Raw genomic sequence first — 14,812 nt, 5'->3', positions numbered from 1 at the left:
GGAGCATTTAATCCATTTACATTTAAGGTAATTATCAATATGTATGTTCCTATTACCACTTTCTTAATTGTTTTGGGTTTGTTATTCTAGGTCTTTTCCTTCTCTTGTGTCCCCTGCTTAGAGAAGTTCCTTTAGCATTTGTTGTAAAGCTGGTTTGGTGGTGCTGAATTCTCTTAGCTTCTGCTTGTCTGTAAAGGTTTTAATTTCTCCATCGAATCTGAATGAGATCCTTTCTGGGTAGAGTAATCTTGGTTGTAGGTTTTTCCCTTTCATTAGTTTAAATATGTCCTGCCACTCCCTTCTGGCTTGCAGAGTTTCTGCTGAAAGATCAGCTGTGAACCTTATGGGTATTCCCTTGTATGTTATTTGTTGCTTCTCCCTTGCTGCTTCTAATATTTTTTCTGTGTATTTACTTTTTGATAGTTTGATTAATATGTGTCTTGGCATGTTTCTCCTCAGATTTATCCTATTTGGGACTTTCTGTGATTCCTGGACTTGACTGACTATTTACTTTCCCATATAGGGAAGTTTTCAACTATAATCTCTGCAAATATTTTCTCAGTCCCTTTCTTTTTCTTTTCTTCTTCTGGGACCCCTATAATTTGAATGTTGGTGTGTTTAATATTGTCCCTGAGATCTCTGAGACTGTCCTCAGTTCTCTTCATTCTTTTTTCTTTATTCTGCTCTGTGATAGTTATTTCCACTATTTTATCTTCAAGGTCACTTATCCATTCTTCTGCCTCAGTTATTCTGCTATTGATTCCTTCTAAAGAATTTTTAATTTCATTTATTGTGTTGTTCATCATTGTTTGTTTGCTCTTTAGTTCTTCTAGGTCCTTGTTAAATGTTTCTTGTATTTTCTCCATTCTATTTCCAAGATTTTGGATCATCTTTACTATCATTACTCTGAATTCTTTTTCAGGTAGACTGCCTATTTCCTCTTCATTTGTTTGGTCTGGTGGTTTTTTACCTTGTTCCTTCATGTGCTGCGTATTTCTCTGTCTTCTCATTTTGCTTATCTTACTGTGTTTGGGGTCTCTTTTTCACAGGCTGCAGGTCGTAGTTCCCGTTGTTTTTGGTGTCTGCCCCCAGGGGGTAAGGTTGGTTCAGTGGGTTGTGTAGGCTTCCTGGTGGAGGGGACTGGTGCCTGTGTTCTGGATGAGGCTGCATCTTGTCTTTCTGGTGGGCAGGACCGAGTCCAGTGGTGTGTTTTGGGGTGTCTGTGAACTTATTACGATTTTAGGCAGCTTCTCTCCTAATGGGTGGGTTTGTGTTCCTGTCTTGCTAGTTGTTTGGCATGGGACATCCAGCACTGGAGCTTGCTGGTCATTGAGTGGAGCTGCGTCTTAGCATTGAGATGGAGATCTCTGGGAGAGCTCTTGCTGATTGATATTACATGGGGCCGGGAGGTCTCTGGTGGACCAGTGTCCGGAACTCAGCTCTCTCACCTCTGAGGCTCAGGCCTGACACCCGGCCAGAGCACCACAACCCTGTCAGCCACACGACTCTCACCACACTCATTCCTGGAGTCTTCCTCTCTGAAGTGTTCAGAAGCGCTACTAAAGGAGATAGGGGTGGCAGGATGCTCGGGCCGCTGGGCCCATGGACTTCTTGCACTGGAAATCTGCTTCTGTTAGGAATCAGAATCCTTTTCCCCTGGGGTAGCACCAGAGCAGGATGCCAGATTGGTGCAAATTCCCTCCACACCTTCTGAGCTCTTCCCTCAGAGGATGTCAAGGCCAGAGAAATCAAGAGCCTTCTTTAGTTTGATGGGAAAGGTCAGCCGTGCTTTAATGGTCTTCCCGTGTTCTTTTTATATGACTAAGAGGGCAGTCTTTTTGAGGCACATGGCTCCTTTCTTTATGCATCAAGTCCAAAGTGATATAAGCAGCTCTGGAATTCCACTGCCTTCAGCGTGATTCTTTTTCTTCTCTGCTTATAGCACTCCCAGCACCCCCTCCTAATCAACAGGAAAGAATGACAAAACTTATTTTTAATGAGAAAATACAGTAGTGAAATGCCAGAGGAGATAACTCCATTAGGAGAAAAGGAAAAAAAAAAAGTTGAATTAACTGTCTTACGGTTCAACAGCAGCCTTATTCTTCTTTGATGTATTGCATGTATTAGGACAAAAGAAAACTATATTTGCTTTTGGTGTGGCATATAGCTGTGCTTTGACATTTAAATCCCAAGGAGGGCCCGGTGCATAAAAGGAATGTCAGACAATAGTTATGTGTTTGAAGATAAGCAGGAAGGAAAAAGATAAATAATTTTAACATGTAGCTAAATCAACTACAGAGAGATTTAAGTGAGTCATTAAATTTTTTTTTTTTTTTTTTCCCGGTACGCGGGCCTCTCACTGTTGTGGCCTCTCCCGTTGCAGAGCAGAGGCTCTGGACGCACAGGCTCAGCGGCTGTGGCTCACGGGTCCAGCCACTCCGCGGTATGTGGGATCTTCCCGGAATGGGGCACGAACCCATGTCCCCTGCATCGGCAGGCGGACTGTCAACCACTGTGCCACCAGGGAAGCCCTGAGTCATTAAATTTTATTTCTTGCTTTTGATATTAGATTACCTGAAAAATAAAGACAAAAGCAAGTAATTAAAGAATATATTTAAAACATCTGCCTTAACAAATATTTTCTTCTTAAGATAATTGCTCTTGTCAATTTCTTAACTATATTGCAAAAGTTTGAATGAACTCTAAGAACTCATTTAACTGCCCTTCCCTTAAACCGACCTTATGGATTAATGGACACTCACCATTCACTTTGTAAAATATAGGGAATGATCCCATAGCCTGGTGGATGAAGAACTGGAGCTAGCAGGCTACCATCTTTCACCCCTTGTACTCTCCCACATGCTGTGTAGGAGTTAGGTCTTCTTCCTCAGGTATGTTTAAGCAAGTTATACTTGTTATTGTAATAACATGGTCCAATTAAATACTAACTACAGTTATAAGTAGGTAGGGACAGAAAGAAGTAGTTTCCATTAAAGCCAAATTAAAAAGTTTTAGAAAAGCAAGTGGCCAGAAACAAACAAAACCATCAGTTTAGGTACGACAGAGAAGGCCAATGTAAAAATTTGCAGGTTCCTTGGTGACTTTAGTTTTCACTACACTTTAAGAAGCCAAGACTGGAAATCAAGGGTGATAGAAATGGTTCATCAAAAAAACAGTTCCAATCAATGGGCCCATACCCAATGACTGCAGAGCAAATCCCTCTGGCAAGTGAGTTATTGAATTTACACGATGAAGCGTTTTAAGTTAATTAAAATGATTAAGGTAAGTATCCTACTAATGTTTAGTTTCTTTACTTCTTCTCTAATCTGGAAAAATAAGGAAGTAGAGTTTGCTTTTTTCTTTTGCTTTCTATATTGCAAATAATAGAGGGAGAGAGAGAGAGAAGGAGCGAAGGAGAGAAGAAGAAAGGAAAAAAGGAAGGTAGGAAGGAAAGAAAGAAAGAAAAGAAAGGGAAGGAAGAAAGAAAGAAAGGAAAACTTAATTCACATTGCTTTTTGGTTTATTGATATGGGACATTATCTACTTTCATTAAAATAGAAATCAGGATAAAATTTAAACAATGCTGTCTATTTATTATTGCAGTTTTAAAATGATATTTTCTTTGAGAATTTTCCTTTGCTATTTAAATTATCCATGACCTGAGAAGAAGGAGAGAGTAGTCATAGATTTTTCTGTGCCAGGAAAAACAGCTTTGTGAAGACTTGGGACTTGTCATTATTTTTATTTCATTTGTTAATTGAGCAAAAATACTTCCTCTCCCTGTGATTTTATTTATACTACCTAAAAACTAGTTTCAGGAGGGTTAACAAGCTAAATGTTTTAGATAACATTGTTTAAAATTCTGCAAGGTACCCATTGTCCTATTAGAGATAAATACTTCTTCATTGTCTGTGTCTATGAATTCATTGAGGAACTTTACTAGAGTCTGAATCTCATTTTGTTTACCAAATCCTGCTTACATCAAAAAGAATGTTACATGAGCAAGAGGGGAATGCAGATGGAAGGGGTAGGGAAGATGTGCCTGTTTGTTTGGAATGTTGTTGAAAAGCAAATCTGTAATAAATTTTAACAGACAAATTGCAGTATCTGAGAAGGGTCTCTTAATCAGAAAATAGATTGATTTAAATAGATCATAATATATAATTGTGATAAGGAGAGACCCTCTAAGTACAATGCAAGATTTGTTTATAAGCTTTGCCTTAAACAAGTGGTGCCTGTAAACTTTTACTCCAGTAGCTTCACGATGTTTGATCCTTTGGCATAGTCCCCAAAGGGCTTCATCAACATGAAAACTATTCTCATGGACACACTTCACTGAAGACCCCTCCTGAGCAAATGGACATGACATCAAAGTGAATTATTTTTTCTTGAAACTTCAGGCATTTGAAAATTAGAAAATTAAAAAAAAAACAAAAAACCTTTAAAATCTTAAAGAATGACATTTCCAAGTTTAGATGGAAGCACCATACACAAAGAGGCAAATTCCTTTCACATAGTTATTATACAGTCGTCTCTGTATGTACACTGATGATTGGTTCTAGGACCCCCCAGGATACCAAAACCTGTAGATGCTCAAGTCCCTTATATGAAGTAGTGTAGTATTTGCATATAACCTGTGCACATCCTCCTGTAAACTTTAAATCATCTCTAGATTACTTGCAATGCCTAATACAATGTAAAGTCTATGTAAGTTGTTGTACATACAATGTAAATGCTATGTAATTTTGCTTTTTGGAACTTCCTGGAATGTTTTTTCCAAATACTTTTGACCTGAGGTTGGTTGAACTCACAAACGTGGAACCAGAGGGCCAACTATATTTTATTAAGTCAAGAGACATTTTTTAATATCCCGAGATGGTAAGAGCGCGGTTACTGACGTACATAATGAGGAAATCAAGAGATGCAGAATGGGGTCTCTTCTCACGGGGAGTGTACTACTTTAGCCATGGAAATATGAAACATTCATAACAAGTTTAAAAGCTATGTAAGAAGCCTGTGCTTCATAATCATTACAGATAATTGTTTTCATAGGAAATTAATGTAGGGAGAATCACTGTGGGCTCCAGTGGCTGGTGGAGGCTTCAAAGAAATATGTTGAACTTTAAAGGAACTGTAGCCCCAGATAAGAAGGAACATCCCAGGCCAAAGCAAAAGCATAAGCAGAATTGTGGAAGCACAGATGACCATTCCGTATTTCTGAAACAGTAAAGTGACTATTTAAATTAGTGCAGAAAGTTTGTGTAGGGGGTCAAGGAAGAGGTGGAAAGATATGTCATTCATTCATTCACTTATCCATTCATCCCACAGTCATTCACTGATAACCTACCATGTGCCTAGGATAGTGTTAGCCTTGATGAATAAGAGGGAACCTTATGGACCCTGCATCCTTACTGGCTAATAAAAGAGACAGACATTAAAAAAATTATTATTATTATTGAAAAAACTGGGAAATGCCAAAATTGAAGTATGCAGAGGGATGGCACTTCTAATTCAGCCAGGGGTCAAGATGAGGATGGAGGATCTCATACAGAGGAGCAGTTCACAGGCACACAGGAAGGACTTTTTAGGTAGACAGAAAGCAGATGCAAAAGGATGCAGGTGTGAGTGACATGGGGACCCACAGGGAACTCAGGTAGTTAGAGCAGAGTCTTCCAGACATTAGCAGCTACTAGTGTGAAGCTAGAAATTTCATGTGGAGACCTGAGGCTAGATATTTAGGGAGAACTTACTGGAAACAGGCCTACTGAAAAAATTATAATTTATCCTCCAGGCAATAAGGAATCATTGAAGGATTTGCAGGGAAGTTAGTTTTGCGTTACTGACATTTGCTCTGATGTCTGAGCAAAGGTGGTGAGAGCCTAAACTATGGCAGTAGCCATAGAAGTGGACAGGAAAGGGTCAATCCAAGGTATTTAGGAGTTGGACTGAGGAGAACTCATTGGATGTGGAGGTTGGGAAGGTATTCCAGGAAAGAGAAACTGGTTTCAGAGTGAGAAGGTGCTTTCCTGGTAAGTTCTACCTCCACTAGTCCCTGAACAATGTCCTGACTGAATATTTAAGTTATTTAGTTATTAAGACATGAATAGTTAAGTTAATTAACTATTTAGTCGTGAGCATATTAGTCCCTTCTCATCCGTGGTTTCACTTTCTTTATATGGTCAACTGTAGTCTGAAAATATTAATTGGAAAATTTCAGAAACAATTCATAAGTTTTAAGTTGACACCGTCTGAGTAGCAAGATGAAGTCTCTGGCCATTGTGCTCCATCCCACCTGGGACTATGAATCATATCTTAGTCCAGTGCATCTCCCCTCTTAGTCACTTAGGTAGCCATCGGGGTGATCAGATCAACTGTCGGTACTGCAGTGCTTGTATTCAAGAAACCGTTATTTTATTTAATTATGGCCCCAAAGCCCAAGAGTAGTGATGCTGCCAATTCAGATAAGCCAAAGAGAAGCTCTTAAGTGCCTCCTCTAAGTGAAAAGGTGAATGTTCTGGACTTGATAAGGAATGAAAAAAAAATCATATGCTGAGGTTGCCAAGATCAGAATGAATCTTCTATCCGTGAAATTGTGAAGAAGGAAAAACAAATTTGTGCTAGTTTTGCTGTCACATCTCAAACTGCAAGAGTTATAGCCACACTGTGTGACAAGCACTTAGTTAAGATGAAAAAGGCATTAAACTTGTACAGTGAGATATTTTGAGAGAGAGAGACCACATTCACATAGCATTTATTACATTACATTGTTAAGATTATTTATTATTGTTGTTAATTTCATACTGTGCCTAATTTATAAATTAAACTTTATCATAGGTATGTATATATTGGAAAAAAACATAGTATATATAGGATTTCCCCAAGGCCCCCAGTGGATGCCTGTCCAAGGTTTTAGGCATCCGCTGGGAACCTCGGAACGTATCCCCTGAGGATAGGGGGGAGCTGCTCTATATCGATATGTTAGAATAAGGTTTTACTGGGATCTAGAAAAATGGTGAAAACTAGTAGCAGCAGTTGAGCAATGGGGAGAGGTAAAAGAAAGTTAAAATAGGAAAGGCAGAGCTGAGTTAGAAATGCAGGTAATGACATTATGGAATAAAGAGGAAGACGGGAGTTGTGAAGAGCTGTACTGTTGAACGTAGCCGTCCCTAGCCAAATTTGGCTATTGGACACTTAAAAAACTACTCGAATTGAGATGTGCCATAAGTGTAAAATACACACTAGGTTGTGAACACTTAGTATAGATAAAGGAATATAATATTATTAAAATTACTTCCACCTTTTTCTTTTCACTTTTTTGAATGTGGTTACCATAATATTTAAAATTACACATAGTATGTGACTCACATGATATTTCTATTGGACATTGCTGGCCTAGAATCCCTGCATAGTTTCAGCTGGATACTGTGCAGCTATAAAAAGCCCTCCAGCTTCTGTGTTGGTCTTGTCCAAAGGTGAGTTTAAAAGATCCATGCAACTTCTGATAAGACTCAGTAAGTTGCCCTTTAGAATTGTTTTATCTCAGAGACAATGGGGGATTCCCAGAAGGTCTGTGAAACTGGCATCATTCTGAAATTCTCAGTCCCTTTTAATTAGTTAGAAGTTTTCTTAAGCCCTAAATCTGCTTGAAAGACCAACTCCAGAGAGTATCTTTACAGGCGTAGAATCCAGATGTGTTGGTTTTCTTCTAGAATATTAATTCCCTATTCATTAAAAATGAAAAGTATTCACTGAAAAGAATGAGGCCTAAATTAACTAGACAGTATTTTAGTTGAGCACGTTAGAATTCAAAGATTAATTTCTTCCACTAAAATATATGTCAGTCATACAAATGTGTAGAAGTGGACATCCCTGAAGTAAAAGATAGGGTTTCAATTAGAAATTGCTTTCAGGTGATAGGAACAAAGACAATTACAATTTCTTTTTTTCTTTCTTTTTTATTGAGGTATAATTGACATACAGCATTATATTAGTTTTAGGTATACTATATCATGATTTTCTTTTTGAAGTTTGCATTGTCAAGTTTATTTATTTATTTTATTGGAGTAAAATTGCTTTACAATGTTGTGTTAGTTTCTGCTGTACAAGGAAGTGAATCAGCTATACATATACCTATATCCCCTCCCTCTTGGATCTCCCTCCCCCTCTTCCCCCACCCCCACCCCGGCCATCGAGGTCATCACAGAGCACTGAGCTGAGCTCCAGATATTTGAATATATTGTGAAATGATCACCACAATAAGTCTAGTTAACATCCCTCACCATAAATAGTTACAGAATTTTTTTTCTTGTGATGAAACTTTTAAGATCTGCTCTCTTATCAACTTTCAGTTATGCAATAAAGCATAATCAACTATAGTTGCCATGCTGTACATCATATCTCCATGACTTACTTATTTTACAACTGGAAGTCTGTACCTTTTGACCCCCTTTACTCATTTCCCCGCCTCCCCACCTGCCCCTTCTGGCAACCACCAACTACTTTTCTATATCCATGAGCTCTCTGGTTTTTCTTTTGTTTTGTTTTAAGATTCCACATATAAGTGAGAATACACGGTATTTGCCTTTCTCTGTCTGACTTATTTCACTTAGCATAATGCCCTCAAGGTCCATCCGTGTTGTTGAAAATGGTAAGATTTTATTCTTTTTTATGGCTGAATACTATTCAATTGTGTATATCTATCACACATTTTCTTTATCCATTCATTCATTAGTGGACTTAGGTCCATCCATGTTGTTGAAAATGGTAAGATTTTGTTCTTTTTTATGGCTGAATAGTATTCCATTGTGTATATATATCGCACATTTTCTTTATCCATTCATTCATTAGCGGACTTGGGTTGTTTCCATGTCTTGGCTATTGTAAATAATGCTGCAGTGGACATGGGGGTGCAGATATCTTTTTGAGTTAGTGTTTTCTTCAGATAAATACCCAGAAGTGGATTTGCTGGATCCTGTCAACTACAGTTTCTTAGACAAATCTGAAATTTTAAACTGCACATGTAAGGTTTCTGAAACAGATAATTTAAAGCTTGTATGATAAGTCCTAAAAGCAACCAGAGATCCAGATTCTACCTTTCTTCTTTAATTTCCTTAGCTCATGATTTCCATTCTCCCAGTCACAAAATGACTGCTAGAACTCCAGGCATTTCATCTGCTTCTCCTGAAGAAAGTAGGAGGGCCCACCTCCCCTTTTAATTAGTATTCTCAGAAGTTTCATGCAACCCTTTCACTTACAGTTCGTTGGCCAGATTTATTCAAAACTGCAGTGAATTGCAAGATAGACTGGGAATTATTCTCTTATTCTAGGTAGTAATGTGCTTACTAAAACTTGGGAGTTTGTTACTGAGATGGAAGAAGAAAATTTGTAATTAGAGAGACAAATAGCAGTTGATAGCCCAGTTGATATTTCAAAAAGCTTTTTTAATTAAAAATTATGCTTCCATAAAAAAGATGCAGCATTTATATAATTATTCAAGCTATATGTATATTTTATATTTTTCCTCCTAACTACTGAAAAATAAATATATTTATCAATCTTGAGTCTAAGATGATAGGCATTTTGGGGCATTCAAGGATGAATAAGATACTTCAAGAATTTTATGTGTAGATCTGTAGATATGTATCGATCTTCAATGATTTTATAATAGAATGGCAGAGGTGGTTGTAAACTCTAGTTCTTATACTTCTGCTCCTTGATATTCATCAGTAACTTCTCATTGCCCTTAGAAAAAGCTGCCAGATCCTTTAAAGTGGTGTGGAAGCTCCTCCAGTCTGGCCCTTGCTTCCCTCGCCAGCTCCACCTTACATCATTTTCCACATGGTCATTGCCTGGAGTGTGCCCTCAGTAGCCCTTGCCTGTACTGTGCTGTGGGTCTGGAGCTGCTCTACCCCCGACTCTCATCACCTCTCCTCTGCCTTCTTATCCTTCAGATCAATTCCAAGATAACTTCCGCAGAGAAGCCATCCCAGACCTTCTATGACTGGGCCAAGTTCTTTTAAACTTCTTTATAATCACACATTCAAGATGGTGTTTACATCTCTATCTCCTCTTACAGACTTTAAGCTTCATAAGAATGGGATACAGACCTGAGCTTGCTCCCCACTCTGACTGCAGTGCCTAACAAAGTGCCTGGCATGCAATATGCCCTAAATACATATTTTTTGGGTGTGTAATGAATGAATAAGTACAATAGTAGCACACACACAAAAAGGCTATAAAAGTACAAAGAAGGAAAAGAATAATTCCAAATGGAGGAATTCAGCAATGCATTTGGAAGATATGGGATAAAACTGGTCCTTCAAAGGCAAAAAAAGCTAGCATCAGATGGTAAGGGAGAAACCTGTCTTGGGAAAATGGGCAATTTAAACTAAGGCATGTGACATGGCTGAAACAGGGAGTTGCCCCGAATTCTCAGAATATCTGAAAAAAGCATCCTGAGAATGTGTGCTATAGTCCATAGGTCAGAAAAACCATTAACTTTTTGGAATATACCCATGGCTTGTTTTTAACTCTGTATAGCCCAGAGGAATTGAGTCATCAGATTTTACCCATTTGAAGGAAAGCCCACTTCACTTCCCTCATCCTTAAAACTCATCTGCTTCTCTTTCCCTACCCATCCTCTCTGAGTCAGTGGTCAGAAAATCCTAGAAGTGGGTACACAGGAAAAGAGTTTACTGAAAATATTTAAAAATAATGGTTTAGAATTATGGAATGTTGTAAACTCTTCTCTCAATAATGAGTTGAGTAGAAAAGGAAATGACTGTTTCCTATTGACAAATTTACTGTAGAATGTTTTCTTAATGGAGAAACTAGATTTTGTAGTTATGAATGTACAGAAGTGTTGGAGAAAAATGGTCAAGGTCAAAAGGAGTTTAAGTACAACAACAGTTCTCTAGGAGAGGACTTCATAAAGAAGCCCTGGAAGGGTAGGTGGAAACACTGTAGCACAGCTGATATGGATCAGAATAAAAATTAAGAGTCCAAAAGTTATTTACAGGGTAAATATCTTGCTGAGAGGAGTACTTTCAATAACAGGGATGGGTGATAAAGGGGTTGGATGGAGATGCAAGCTCATGATGAGCAGGTGAACATGGGGTGCAGAGAGGAGTATGACCAAAAAAAATTTTTTTGGAGACGGAATGTTTTAGTCCAGGACATCTCAATCTTGTATGTGCATGTGAATCACCTGGGATCTTGTGAAAAAGATAGATTCTGTTCAGTGGGTCTGTAGTGAGGACAGAGTTCCTACATTTCTAACAAGCTCCAAGGTGATGCTGATGCTCCTGGTCCGTGGGCCACACCTTGAGTGTACCAAGACCTGGCCTCTGCACCTTGGCTCACAGATAAGAGGAAGATGCAGCTCAGGTGATGAGAAGGAAGGCTGGTGTTACGGGCCTTTGAAGTGTTGTGGCTTATCAAAGAAAGAAGCCTATTTTCTCCACCCTTTCCAGGGAAAATAAATTAAAGGGGATGATGTAGAAATGGTATCACATGAGATAGCATGGCACAGTGCTTGGAGCACCACGGGAAATGATGAGCATCCTCTCAAAACTTTAAGTACTGCTGTTTCTCACCTGTATCGCCTGTTCTCTTTAGAGTTCCATGACTTACATTGCTATTAGAAAGGAAAACAGAAAGTTGTTCTTTAATAAATCACTGTCTGTTTCTATGTATAGAAAGGATACAAACAATATACTATAACACAATATCTAAATTTATGATAGTTTCTCCAAACTTATTGCCTGACTCATTCCTAGATTCTCTCTCAGCAACTGAGTTAATTTGGCCCATTCATAGCAAGGAACTATACAAGTCAGTTTCTTGGTTATAAACAAATGAGCAAAAATAAATAAGTAAATAAAGTAAAAACTCTGCTGAATTTAAGAAACATCATTTTCTAGCTCAGAATTGATGAAAGGCAGAACCAAGATGGGTAAAGAGAAGCCAAGTTCTTTTACCTCTCACCAGAACACGACGTTCCAGACTCCCTCAGCCCCCCAGGTATGGACCCTCACGTTTGCTCTCCCACCCCAGTCCTCCTTAGTAGAAGGTGCTGCCTGGCCTCCCACTTATCTTGGAATTTCCTCCTGATATTGTAGATATGCCTTCTACAGACACAAACTCAAACGAATCCATGTAAAGCCAACTTACTATAAAGCTATGCATGAAATGATTAGGAGAAAATGTGTGGAAATTCGAAAGTAGGTGCCGTCACAGTATGATGACCATATAATTTGCCAGAAAACTGGGGCACTTTTGAGAAAGAAAGGAGTATAACAGGCATGAACTGGTCCTCTGCTGAACAAGCTGAGATGCATGGTCAGCCTTACCTAACAGGTGTGGATCTTGCTGTGACTGGAACCAGAGGGAGTTCTTGATTCAAGACAGTTTAAAAGGCGCAAGTTCTTCACCCAAAACGCTCTGCATTTACGTATTTGAGCCCTCATTTTTTTTCCTTTTAATCCGTAAACCAGCTGGATTGCTCTGCTTATCGTTTTTGTACTCTCATAAGTTCTGTGATGGGTACACATTGCTTGCTTGGTCAGCAGCTGATTTCTTGTGGGCTGCCCCTACCCTATCCCTTTCAACACCTCCTGGTTTCTGTTTGGGTTCAAGGAAGCTAATCTGTCTTCAGGTACAATCAATATTTCAACCTGTGGGCTTCCCCGGTGGTACAGTGGTTAAGAATCCACCTGCCAGTGCGGGGGACACGGGTTCATGCCCTGGTCTGGGAAGATCCCACATGCGGCAGAGCAACTAAGCCCATGCACCACAACTACTGAGCCTGCTCTCTAGAGCCCATGAGCCACAGCTACTGAGTCCATGTGCCACAACTACTGAAGCCCACATGCCTAGAGCCCGTGCTCCGCAACAAGAGGAGCCACCACAATGAGAAGCCCACACACCGCAACGAAGAGTAGCCCCTGCTCGCTGCAACACTAGAAAGCCTGTGCGCAGCAATGAAGACCCAACACAGGCAAAAATAAATAAATAAATGTATTTAAAAAAAAAAAATCTCAACCCGTGATCACTGAGGCTACTTTACAGAAATGCATGTGATCCAGGCCAGCCATCCTGGAAACCTTCTGGAATGATGGGTGGGGCAGCCTTAGGTGAAAGACAGAGTGGAGAGCCCTTGGAAGGACAAGCAACCCGGAATCTGGCTAACTTTTTTGAGCCTCTTGATCATGCCTACACCCAACCCCATACTTTTCATTTATTTGGACCAACTGATTTCCTTTTTTGTGAAGGCAGATCCAGTGCTGTTTTCTGTTATTTACAACTGAAACCATCCAAACTAATGCAACTGCAGTGTTCACAGTGCCCCGTATTTGGTCCCACAAGTCTATATGACCTTTTTTTCAGCTACCATGGCTAGCTGGCTGATTATTGTCATATTTCTTCAAATTCTAGAAAGGAAATATGTTGGCTCAATTTATCTTGTTTCACCAGGCTCTGGTCATAAGTTGCTATAAACCTTTGGCTGCTCCTAAGTCAGGTGCCCAGTAGGATCCAGTCCTGGGGGCTGACTGGGGGGGCTGGATCCCCTCAGAAGAGCTGTGTCAGTTTTCTTTCCAGGAGAGCACGAGTAGGACAGGTATTGGGGGCATCTATAAAGATATAATTTCATACTCTATATTACTTATAATTCTTGCTTTTTTATTAATTTTTATTGGAGTATAGTTGATTTACAATGTTGTGTTAGTTTCTGCTGTACAGCAAAGTGAATCAGTTATACGTATACATATATCCCCTCGTTTTTAGATTTCCTTCCTATTTAAGTCTCCACAGAGCATTGTGTAGAGTTTGCTGTGCTATACAGTAGGTTCTCATTAGTTATCTATTTCATACATAGTAGTGTATATATGTCAATCCCAATAATCCTTGCTTTTTTTTTTTACATCTTTATTGGAGTATAATTGCTTTACAATGGTGTGTTAGTTTCTGCTTTATAACAAAGTGAATCAGCAATAACATATACATATGTTCCCATATCTCTTCCCTCTTGCGTCTCCCTCCCTCCCACCCTCCCCATCCCACCCCTCCAGGCGGTCACAAAGCACCGAGCTGATGCCCATGTGCCATGCGGCTGCCCCCCACCAGCTATCTACCTTACGTTTGGTAGTGTATATATGTCCATGCCTCTCTCTCGCTTTGTGCCTCTCTCTCGCTTTGTATCCTTGCTTTTTTTTTACTATAACACCTGAATTGCTGATATGTATCACAGAAACACTATAGAAATACTTAGAAATGCTATAACTCACCTTTTACATTTTAGAGAACACCTACAAAGAAAAAGTTGAAGTTTGAAAAACTTCCCTCCTTTTTCTCATTTTTATTCTTTCCTTTTGAAATGTAATTATTATATGGAACCTGTATCTGATGATGGTGAGTTTAAATGGATCAAAATTATTGCTCCTTAAAAGCAACACTAAAATTTTAAGATATGATGCATACTAATTAAAGTTCAAGGAGCCCTAGGCAAGAAAAAAAGATAAGCCTTTGCTTAAGTTATGCAAAAGCGTATTAAATATTCAAGATTAATTAAAATCGAGGGAAATAATTTTTTAAGGGTACCATTTCAAATTTGCATAAAAGTTAGTTCAATTATTATGAAATGTTTGCTATCAAACTGGTTTGATGAATAAGAGAAGTAAGTTAACATAGTGAAATAAGAGTTAATTCATATTGCTCTAGCTAGTTTCTTTCCTTTGTTCTATAGAAGTCATTTATAACTGAATAATAATTACATTTCTATACCCACAATTTCACAAGGTGATGGAAGGCATAA

The sequence above is a fragment of the Delphinapterus leucas genome, chromosome 9 (genome assembly GCF_059928025.1).
Source record: "Delphinapterus leucas isolate spDelLeu-1000000601 "Yukka" chromosome 9, BTC_Dleu_Yukka2, whole genome shotgun sequence".
NCBI lineage: Eukaryota > Metazoa > Chordata > Mammalia > Artiodactyla > Monodontidae > Delphinapterus > Delphinapterus leucas.
The sequence above is the reverse complement of the archived record's forward strand: the minus strand, read 5'-3'. Positions refer to the sequence as shown.